The sequence below is a fragment of the Tupaia chinensis genome, unplaced genomic scaffold (assembly GCF_000334495.1).
Source record: "Tupaia chinensis unplaced genomic scaffold, TupChi_1.0 Scaffold000069_1, whole genome shotgun sequence".
In the NCBI taxonomy this organism is placed as follows: Eukaryota; Metazoa; Chordata; class Mammalia; order Scandentia; family Tupaiidae; genus Tupaia; species Tupaia belangeri.
Genome location: NW_006159529.1, coordinates 1,029,604 through 1,041,762, shown reverse-complemented (window position 1 = coordinate 1,041,762; position 12,159 = coordinate 1,029,604). Strand labels below are relative to the sequence as shown.

Here is a 12,159-nt window from a genome sequence, read left to right as displayed (position 1 = left end):
TGTTTGATTCTCTGCATAAAGTTATGTGTGGGCAAGATAAACTAAATTTTAAGAGAAACCATTTGTAATAGCCTCAGAAAATCTATTAGCCAATAAAATCCCAATCACCTCAAAAAGAAATGTCCAAACATTTATGGGGATCTGAGAGACTACCTTCAATCCTGAAATCCTGTGGTCAGCAAACTAACACCCCACAACAAAGATGTCTACAACCTAATCCTCAGAATCTGTGAATATGTTAAATTACATGGCAAGGGGAAGCAATGTCACAGAAGGAACTGAATTGTTAATCAGCTAACTTAGCAATAGAAATATGATTCTGGATTATCCAGATGGGCCCTGTATTATAAATGAGGGAGTAAATCTCCCTTATGGGGATTTTAAGGGTCCCTCTAACACAGCTGCAGAAACTACACTCCAAGAGGCATATAGACTTACAAGATTAATTTTATTCACAGGTTAGAGAAGGAGGCACACTATGCCCAGAGGGCCACACAGTTACCCAAAGCATAAATGTGGTCCCAGCGGGTTGGGAGAGCAGAACAAGGGCGTGGGCAAGTGTCTTTGTTGGGGTTACGGTGAAGGAGTTGTGGCATATGGTAGGGAAGCATTCTGTCAGGTTATTTGAATATAACTAGTCAACAGGGAAAGGAGGGCAGGGGTGAAATGAGAAGGTCAATACTTGAATCCACATGTCGGGGATGGATAATCAGAAATGGGCACTAAGTAAAAATTCAAAACAAGGAGGGCAAGTGCCAGGACTTAAGAACCCGTGGAGTGAACAAGGAACAGCTTTACATACAGGTCCAACATCATCATGGAGTTCTTTAAAAGACAAAGAGGTAGATAGGGGTCAGCACGTCCAACCAAAGATGAGAGGAGGTTACCTGCCGAGTAAGTGGTTGACCTGTAGAAACTGAAAAGGCAAGTAAACAGTCTTCCTAGAATCTCCAGAAAATATGCGGCCCTACCAACCCTTTGATTTTGGTCCAGTGAGACGTTGTTTGGACTTCAGACCATTAGAACCATAAAAGTAATATATTCGTGGGGTTTTGTTTTGTTCTGTTTTGCATTCTTCCACAGAGCACATGTACTTGCCAGAGAGAGACAGAGAGAAGGAAAGTGAGTAATCATCTCCTGGGGGGATGGCCAGGCTTAATCCGTTACTTCTCCTCCATTCTTCTGTCAGGATGCTGAGCAATCATGCACACCTACCTGTCATGAATTTCAAGCCACCGAGTCTGGAACTCAAACTGTGGTCAGCCATGTGAGAGTCCAACGCCTTAACCATCATACCTGCTGGTCCTGCGTATGTATTGTTTTAAAGCACTAAGCTCGTGGCAATTTGTTACAACAGCAATAAACTAATACAAGCGCTTGGAATTCTGTTGTTGCAATGATCAGCTTAAGGAGGGATTGGCCGGTACAGAGTAGATTTATTGCCTTTCTACCAAGGAGGGATTGGCCGGTACAGAGTAGATTTAGTGTTTTTCTACTCTCCCAGGCCATAGCCCACGGTTTTAATTTATCTCTATTCTCTTTCCTGAAGCAGTAGATGAGACTCTGGAGTCCTCCTTCCCCTAGGGCTCCAGGCTGTCCTCACCAAGTAAAGTGGGCACACAAACGAAAACCTATTTGCTATCTTTGTTTTTAATATAAGATATTATTATCTTGAATAGTCTATGTTGACAGAGTAACAATGCACATTGTATAAACCTCTCAGTTAGCATGAGAGTCTGAGAGTAGATGCTGAGAAGATTGGATGTACATGAATGCAAAATGTTCCTAGAGCTGATGGCAGGGAGTTGATGAATTCATTCATTCAATAAATACCTAGAGAGTATTGCTCATGTGCCAAGCCATATTCTAGACATTGGGGAGCTAAAACTGAAAATATAGATCTGATTTTTACCCTCAAGTAGTTTACTCTCTCATTAGATATTTCCAAATGAATTGTTCCTCAAATAAAACACAGGTAATGAATTGGTTAGCTAGTGCTGCATAAAAAAAGTACCCCACAAATCTGTGACTTAAAATAATAACCATTTTTGGGACAGCAGTTAGCATAATGGCTATGTTGCTGGACTCCCACGTAGTCGACTGCTGTTCGCGTCCTGGACCCGGTGGCTTAAACTCACGCCGGGCGCATGTGCGTGCGTGCCCAAGATCCTGAGAGGAGAATGGAGGAGAAGGGATTGCAGTGTGGCCATCCCCCTGGAGGGTGATTTCTCGCTTTCTATCTCTATGTCTTTCTGGCGAGCACACGCACCCTATAGCAAAAACCTCTCCAAAAAAATTTTTTTTAATTATAAAATAATAGCCATTTTTAAATTGTTCTATGGGCCAGCTAAACAATGCTGGTCAACTAAGCAATAGTGAGATCATAGCCAGGTTTAGCTGGTCTTGCTTAGTCATGCTCATGTGTCTTAACAGAAGACTGGCTGGTAACGTGGTCTAATCTTTTGATTCTCCTTCACATGAGCTCTCGTCTTCAGCACTCTAGTCTGGGCTATAGATGTTGGACTCATGAGGGTCTAAACAAATGAATGTACGCAAGAAAGACTTCTCAAGGGCCACGCTCAGAACTCTATTAGACAAAGACAGTCACAGTGCAAGCCCAAATTCAAAGAAGGCTTAACAGAGTCTACCTCTTGGTAGGAGGAGCTAAAAGATCAAAGGCATGGATAAAAAAGGTAACAGAGTGTTGGGACCATCCATCTAAGTGGCTTTTCAGCTTTAGTAGAAACTGTGATAAAAACCATTTCGTTCACTCATATTTGATCAATTTGAGATCTAAAATTTATCAGGGACTTCTGTCTTCATAGTTATGGCGTGATAATTAATAGTAATTATTATACTTGACATATAGGTGGCACTTGACATTTTGCCTCAGCATCATTTCCTTAATAGAGAACAGCTTTTGTGGGCTAATGCATTTTTCACACCATTTGTGTGTAAGTGTTCACTCATGTGTTAAATTTTTATTTCATATTATTCCTATTCTGTTGAATTTATATTCTCGTTTTGAGTATATTCTTAAGAATTAATGACTTAAAGTGGCTCATTGAAGTGAAAAAGCAATGTTAAAAATCAGTAACACAAATACCGTATCTCAGAATATGGCAAACACTTATCTCAGTGGACAAGGCTCTAATGAGAATCTCACGTATGGCTCTTCATGTCTTGGAACCGTGGAAACCATGATGGGACTTATACAGTACACGGTAGTGCTCATTTGAATTTGGGTTATACAAGCTCTGCAGTCATACATCTTGTATAGTGTCCTATGCATTACCCACAGTGTCCAGTGGTTTTAGTCATGAACATTTGTCCAGAGTCAAGTTGATGAAATTGTTATTTTTGTAATGTTTTCAAATATTGGTCTGTTTAGACAAATAAGTGTGATTTTTTTTCATCATAACAAGCAACAAACAGTGTTACTAGAATGAAATCAATTAATTTTGTGACTAAGGACGGAAATCAACCCAAAACTACAATAGACATTATTTAAAATTACATTTGTAGTCAAAACAGTTGCAAATCATGCTCTCACACAATGTAATACCAGTCACAGTGATAATGATACATATTGTTTTACTAGAATGAAATCAATTAATTTTGTGACTAAGGACGGAAATCAACCCAAAACTACAATAGACATTATTTAAAATTACATTTGTAGTCAAAACAGTTGCAAATCATGCTCTCACACAACCTGTAATACCAGTCACAATGATAATGATCCATATTGTTTTGAAGATAAAACAAAGAGCGAGCTATCAGTCAAATTCTCGTATCAGTTCACATGGTTGAATGTTTCAGTTTCATTGGTGTGCTATATGAAATTATTCCCGGGAGGGTGTGAGAGAGATGCCTTATGTTACAGTTGGGTGACCCCACTCAGGTACAGAGTAGGGATTGGTTCCTAGCACACATGACACAAGGGAGAGTACTTTACCCACTTTCTATCTCGTTTATCACTGCATTTCCACCTTTTGGTCACAAGGTGAAGCGGTAACTGCTGATGTAGAAGCTTCAAGTCTTTTTGAAGATTGAACTAAGACAATTGACGAAGAGGACTACGCTGAACAACAGATTTCACACATAGAGGAAACAACCTTATGTTAGAAGAAGATGCCATGTAGGAGGTAAAGAAGCTGAACTCTAGATTTCATAGTTGAGAAAAGAAATATATGTTAGGCTTCAAAGCTTCAGAGGGCAGACTAATTCTTTAAGGGCTAATGTAGCTGGTAACTTTAAGTACAAGTCAATTTTCATTTTCCATTCCAAACATTCGAGGACTAAGAAGGATTAAAAAGGATGCTGGGTTGTAGCCAGGCAGTGGTACAATCGTAATGCAACCGAACAAGCATGGGAAGCTTCTAGGGTCACATCCGGGGCCTCCCTGTGTACATTGGGTGCATATACATGTGCCCATGCTCAGGGTTGACTGAGGCTAGGAGTGGACCATAGCATGAGGACCCTGTTAGGGTATCTGTCTCTCCTTCTCTCTCTGTTTCTCTTATGCAAGAGAGAAAACAAACAAGCAAAACAAAATGAAATGAAAAAGAATTCTGCTAAATCTACTGTGTGTGTGCTGTAAAAATGGAACAATAAAGCCTGGGTACCTGGGTACTACCATATTTGTTGACAGCACAACAGCCCAGCTTACTAAATATTTTTAAACTCACTGTTGAGACCTACTACGCAGGGAAAAAAAGGTTCCTCTCAAAATAGTATTGTTCATCGACGGTATATCTGATCATCCAAGAGTTCTCACGGAGAGGTACAAGGAAAGTAATGTTTTATGCCTGTGAACACAGCATCTATTCTGCAGCCAATGGATCAAAGACTAATTCTGACTTTTAAGTCTTAAGAAATGCATTTCATAATGCCATTGCTTCAATGGTGATTGTTATGATGAATCAGGACAAAATAAATTTAAAACCTTCTGCAAAGGATTCATCATCCTAGATGTCATTAAGAACGTTTGTGATTTATGGAAGGAGGTAAGAATATCAGCATTAGCAAGAGTCTGGAAGAAGATGATTCTGACTCTCAGGAATGAGTTTGAGAGGTTCGAAACTTTGGTAAAGGAATTAACTGCAGATGTGGTGAAATAGAAAAACAAAAAACAGAACACCTAGAATTAAAAGTGGAAGCTGGAAGATGTGACTGGATGGCTGCCATCTCATGATAAAACTTGAATGGATGAGAGGGACCAGCAGTTAGCATAATGGCTATGTCGCTGAACTCCCATGTAGTGGACCGCGGTTCAAGTCCCGGACCTAGTGGCTTAAACTCACGCCTGGCGCATGTGCGTGCGTGCCCAAGATCCTGACAGGAGAATGGAAAAGAAGGGATTGTGGTGTGGCCATCCCCCCTGGGGGGTGATTTCTCGTTTTCTATCTCTCTGTCTCTCTCTCTGCCTTTCTGGTGAGTGCACACGCCCTATAGCAAAAACCTCTCAAAACAAACAAACAAAAAACAAAACTTGAATGGATGAGAGGTGCTTCTCATGAGTAAGCAAAAAAAGTGGTTTCTTGAGATAGAACCTACTCCTGGTGAAGATGTGTGAACGCTGACAGGATTTGGAATCTTATATGCTTTTGTTTGACAAAGCAGCAGCAGAAATTGAGAGGGCTGACTCCAGTTTTGAAGAAAATGGGTAAAATGCTATCGGATAGCATTGCATGGTACAGAGAAGTCTTGTAAAAAGAAGAATCAATAATGTGGCACACTTCATTGTAGTATTATAGGAACTTACTACAGCCACCCAAACCTTCAGCAACCACTACCCATTCTCCTCTCGGGATCTTGGGCATGCACACACACATGCCCGGCGTGTTTTAAGCCACCGGGTCCGGGATGCGAACCGCGGTTGACTACATGGGAGTCCAGCGACATAGTCATTACGCTAACTGCTGGTCCCCCATAACATAGCTTTTTTAAAAGAGATTTTTGCTATAGGGTGTGTGTGCTCACTGGAGACACAGAAAGACAGAGAGAGAAAGTGAAAAATCATACCCCAGGGGGATGGCCACACCACAATCCCTTCTCCTCCATTGTCTCAGAATTTTGGCCAAGTACACACAGATACCCAATGTGTTTCAAGCCACTTCATCCAGAACTCAAACTATGGTCAGCTATGTGGGAATCCAGTGCCTTAATCCCTATGCCACCTGTTGGCCCCACATAGTTTTTAGTTAAGGTATGTACATTGGTTTATAGACAAAATGCTATTGCATATAATAGACAGAATATAAGTGTTACTTTTATATGCACTGGGAAGCCAAAAATATTCTTGTGACTCACTTTATCATAATATTTGCTTTATTACATTGGTCTGGAACCAACCCCACAGTAGCTCTGAAGTAGGCCTGCAATGGCTTTATGTAAAACTGATGAGTCTCAACCTTATATTATTACCTGGACCTGTCCTCTGAACTCCAGAGTAATTGCCTACTGCCCATCTCCACTCATTCTAAGAAAACACTTCATTTTCTAACTAAAAGCCAAACTGAATTCTGGATCTCCAGCTTTACTTCATCGTAGTTAACGCAACTCTAACTTTCTAGTTGCTCAAGCCAAAATTTTGGAGTCATCCCTAACTCATCTCCGTTTTCCATATTCCTATACAAATCTCTTCAGTCCTTTCTTCAAAATGTATCTAGAATCTGGATAAGTCTCACTGTTTCAACTGTTGACATGAGAGGGTTGTGGATCTTAATTTTCCCTAGGGCCTATGACACTAACTAGGGGGCAGGCAGTGACTTAGGAACCACGCAGAAAATAAATAACTGACTGACTGAAAGAATGTATGAGTGAATAAATAAATTACTAGGATCAAGAGTTAGTGAACTGGGACCAGCAGTTAGCGTTATGGCTATGTTGGTGGACTCCCACGTAGTCGACTGCGGTTCAAGTCCCGGACCTGGTGGCTTAAACTCACGCCGGGCGCGTGTGCGTGCATGCCCAAGATCCCGAGAGGAGAATGGAGGAGAAGGGATTGTGGCGTGGCCATCCCCCTGGGGAGTGATTTCTTGCTTTCTGTCTCTCTGTCTCTCTCTGTCTGTCTGGCGAGTGCACGCGCCCTATAGCAAAAACCTCTTAAAAAAAAAAAAAAAAGAGTTAGTTAACTGACAGAATCATCCAGTTGTCAGCCACTCTATTTTTTAAACAAAATTTATTTTTAATGTATCAGAGACATATTTACAATCAGCAAAACAAAACCAGCAAAGCAATTTGCATCTGAAAGCCTGATGTTCTGAACTACTGGATTTTAATTTTTCTCTAAAAATAACTGTATAAATAAATCTTCTGGAGCACTGAATATATTAGAAGTAAAACTACCTACTTATAATGAGTAACTTTCAATAACATGACTCATCAAATAACATGAGTACAATACTTTAGCAATCATCTTAAATGAAATGACAAGCAGAAAAAAAATTCTCAAAAATCGTAAGTCACCTAATTTCTTTATCTAACAGCTACTATAAAAGACTAATTTTAAAAATCTACACATACAACAAACATGATTAAAATTCCCTTTTGTGGGAAAAGTTTCAGAACTAAAATTATGAACAAATTTAATTTATCTGTGTTGTTTTGAATGCTTCTCCACTCCTCTTTGAGTAAATCATTTATCCAACCACTTCTTTAGCTTCTCAAGGTGTTCCATACTAATACCTTGTAATGCTAGTACCACTGCTTTAGACAAGGAAGGATTCAATGAAATAATCATTAAACAGCACAAATCTATTCGTTCTCGCTGCCATTTCTGCAAACCTTCCAAGAACTTTTGGTACTGCAGAGGATCCTTTTGTAACTGTTGCATTTCTGGTACTGAAAACCCTGTAAGACTAATAAGTATTTCATCTACAGAGTTTACATCTAGATATGCAGTACCATCAGAAACCTTTGCAGATATACTCCGAATACCACCAGAACTCGACAGGTTTCCAGTTAAAGTCACAATAAATGCTTCAATTTTCACTGTTGTGACTTCCTTTGGTTTGCCGGCTATTAAAACAGACAAACAGATCAAGGGTGAAGAGTACAAATCCATGGTAATACAAAGATCAGTTCTATTCTCTGAAGACGGTGAAGAACAAATCTGTAAGTTGTGATCATTTTCATTAGAAATCGGTGAACTCCTTTTTGGCACACAGTAGACCAGCTCTCTATTTAATGTTCTGTCATTTAAGGAATGTCCATCTGAACTGCCGATGGTTGGTTTTCTTTTATTATCTGTCTCTGAGTTCTCTATTTGTAAAATCATGGGCAAGAGCTGTATTACAATGAACTAAAACTGTTTTGGTCTCCAACAGATGGACAACCTAAAAATGTGTCTTCATTAATCATGTGTTCAGATAGATTTTTTTTTACTCTAACCATTATTTTCATTTTTACAGTTTGAAGAAAAATTATTTGTTGTATTAGGTTTATTTGAAAGTTTCCCTATATTTTCATCTGTGTTTCTATTCAAAGTCAATGACTGCAACGTTTTAGTTTCCATCTGTTCTTTCTGGACAATTTCTTCTAAAAGCAGGGCCTCCCCCAATGAGAAGTCATATAATTCCCCATCAATGAAATGCACAGCTTGGTTTGATGGTTTCTCCTGTGGTCTTAGAGAAATATCAAATCCTGGTTCAAAACCCGACTAGCTTGTGGGAATAATGTTTGAGAAACTACCAGTGTTGAAACATCTTCTTTCCAAAGATGTGTCATTATTTGTTGCAAGCTCATCACTGTCATCAAGACTTGCCAAGAGCTTTTCATCAGGAGGTTCTAATGCAGGATCTGGAACTTCTGTAACTCTCGGGATGTTCTGATTAGAATTATTTGATATGGCTGGAGCTACAGGACCAAGCGCTCCAATTAATCTTGCAAGTACTTTTTCTTGGGTATATTCTTCCAAAAGAGCATCTACTTCACTTCCTAATACCTTCACATTTTCTGGTTTCAGGAAGAGAACAGCAAGGTGGAAAGAAATGTTACCATAAATCGAAATATTTGTTCCTGGAGGAAGAGCACTGTGAAGAGTTGGAATAGAATGATATTCCATTCCCTGCGTTTGTACAGTCCCATCAGTGAGCCGTACCATCAGCATTTGTGAAGGCTCTGCCTCCCAAGGTTTTTGTATTATTTCTGTTTCAGCTGTAGCCAGGTTATTTGTTATATTCTTTCCTCTCAACTTTTGTATCTGGCAATATGCAAGGTGACTTACATCAACCAACGAATTAATCTGCACAGCGTAAAATCCATTCAGTTCTCCTTGTGGAATTTCTAAAATACCATCAGGTAGAAGAAAATGCTCCAAATCTCTCAGATCAGTAAGGGGCCATTGCTCAAACACGTGTTTATTCATTTGGGCCTGACTCAAAATAACATTATTATTGTCTTCTTGGATACAGTTAATTCAAGCCTCCAGCCACTTTAGAGGTACTTTAACACGCCACGTAGCTAAAAGTCAGGTTTCAACTCTTAATGCAATACTAGTTACACTTATTTCTTTTAAATAAAAGAAGTAACATGCATCTATTGCCACTTGGAATAGCAGCACAAGATTTTTTTTCTTTTTTTTTTTTGAAGAGGTTCTTGCTATAGGGCCTGTGTGCTCACCAGACAGAGACAGAGAGATAGAAAGTGAGAAATCACCCCCCAGGGGGGATGGTCACGCCGCAATCCCTTCTCCTCCATTCTCCTCTCGGGATCTTAGGCACGCACACACACATGCCTGGCGTGAGTTTAAGCTGCTGGGTCCGGGACTCGAACCATGGTCGACTACGTGGGAGTCCAGCGACATAGCCATTACGCTAACTGCTGGTCCCAGCAGCACAAGATTTGACGACAGGATTTGGAACTGGTTGTTCAGTGCTATGCTCAAAGCTTCTACTGCTCTGAAATGGCCCAAGATTCCTCTCATGCACCAGCGGTACCTGGGCCGCATGACTGAGAGCTTGTCAGCCACTCTTAATAAGATTGCATTCAATAAATTGTTTTTGAACATTATTATAGGCCAGATATGTAATTTTCCCACATGTTACAGCAATCTCTTCTCCTCCATTCTCCTCCTGGGATTTTTCACGCATACCCGATGTGAGTTTCAAGCTGCTGGGTTCGGAACTCAAATTGTGGTTGTTCATTTGGGAGTCCAGTACTTTAACCACTATCTGCTGGCCCCTGTAGTCATTCTTATTTTTGTTTTCCTGGTATGTTATATGTCCTTTTTCTCTGTTTCACTTTTTTAAAAAATACTTTTTCCTTTATCATTGAGCTTCAGTAATTTTTTTTTTCTTGGAGAGGTTTTTGCTATAAGGCACGTACTCTCACCAGAAAGACAGAGAGACAGAGAGACAGAAAGCAAGAAATCACCCCCCAAGGGGGATGGCCACGCTGCAATCCCTTCTCCTCCATTCTCCTCTTGGGATCTTGGGCACGCACGCACATTCACCTGGCGTGAGTTTAAGCCGTCGGCTCTGAGACTCAAACTGTGGTCAACTATATGGGAGTCCAGTGACATAGCCATTGTGCTATCTGCTGATCCCGAACTTCAGTAATTTTATTATGTGATTCTGTGGGTTTTTATTTGATATATGCTGCTTGGGATCATTGAGCTTCTTGGATATGTGGGTTTACATCTATTGTAAAAATCAATATTAGACATTTTAAGTCATCACATTTATTTAAATATTTTATTTAACACTTTCCCAGCACTCGAAATATGTGTGTGTTAAACTACCTATTACCATCCTACAAGTTACTAAGATATAATTCAATTAGAGGACCAGCAGGTGGCGTGGTGGTTGGGCGCTGGACACTCCCACATGGCTGACCATGGTTGAAGTCCTGGACCTGGTGGCTTGCTTTCCCATTTTCTCTCTCTCTCTCTCTCTCCCTCTCTCTTTCTCTCTTTGGTAAAATTAAAATGAATTAATAAAGTTAAAATAATTCTTTAAAAATACATTATTCAATTATTCAGGCTTTTCTTTTTTCTCCTCTTAATTTTTCAGTTTAAATAATTTCTTTTGCCCTATCTTTGGAAAACAGAGAACATGCCCATAAAAAACTACCTTCTTTTCTTACCTGTTTTAAAATCTTTGCTAATTTTATATCTCTATCATTCTAGATCTCTTTCTCTTAATAGATAAATCATATTTTCCTATTTCTTTGCATGACTAACAATTTCTGGTAGGATGCTGGGCACTAATAATTTTACATTATTGAGCACATTATCTTCTGTTAAACAAAGATGCAGAGGTTTATTTTTCTGTAGTTGTTGCTGTGGGAGCAGATAATTTATTTGTAGATCATTGTGATATTTTCAGGTTTGTTCTTATGCTTTTTTATGATTCAGAAAGTTGTATGAATTGAATGAAATGATTCAATATCACAAAGTTGTATTTCTATTCACTAGTGGTAAGGAAGCAGAATGTAAATCTAATAAAAAAAATATGTATGTTAATTTGTTTGGGACAGCAGATACCTAGTCTTACACATGTGTAGACAGAAACACACGAACACTCCTTCTGAATTCATTCTCAGTCACGTGTTAGAGCAACTCGAGACTAACAGCTCGGGAAAAGATGGCCCTCTCCAGTGTGACACAATTAAGTTGTTTGGGGCTGATGGGAAATATTTCTCCCATCAGACTTAGCTCTGCCACTTACCAACTGTGTGTCCTGGTAAGATTGCGTAAACGAAGTTTCACTGTTTTCGTCAGAAAAATAGCTGAACTTTTCACAAGTTCAGTGAAAATATAAATGTCAAAACTAAGAAAACACTTTTCACAAGTTCAGTGAAAATATAAATGGTAAAGCTTAGAAAGCCTGGGAACTATTGTAGTCTGCTTTTCTATTGCTAACAACTATCACAAACGTGTGAAGAATAGAGCTTTATTTAGTTCGTGGTTTTGGAGGTCCAAGGTCAAAGGCATCATCTGGTGAGGGTCTTCTGCTGGCGAAGGCTCTCTGTGAGGTCCCGAGGAGGCACAGGTGTCTCAGGGGAGAGCAAGACCAGGCATGTCTTAGTGCTCATGTGACTTTATTCCTACCTTATTCCTTCTCCTTATAAACCCACCGGGATTCAGTTATGGGGACCCCACCCTGATGGCTTTACTTCTAATTACCTCCCCAAAACCTCACCTTCTAACAT

The 12,159-nt window shown here is 39.7% G+C and overlaps 1 pseudogene; it reads right to left on the bottom strand.

The window, feature by feature from the left end:
* Positions 1–7,642: 7,642 nt before the first annotated feature.
* On the bottom strand, positions 7,643–12,159 carry LOC102495783 (recQ-mediated genome instability protein 1-like; annotated as a pseudogene).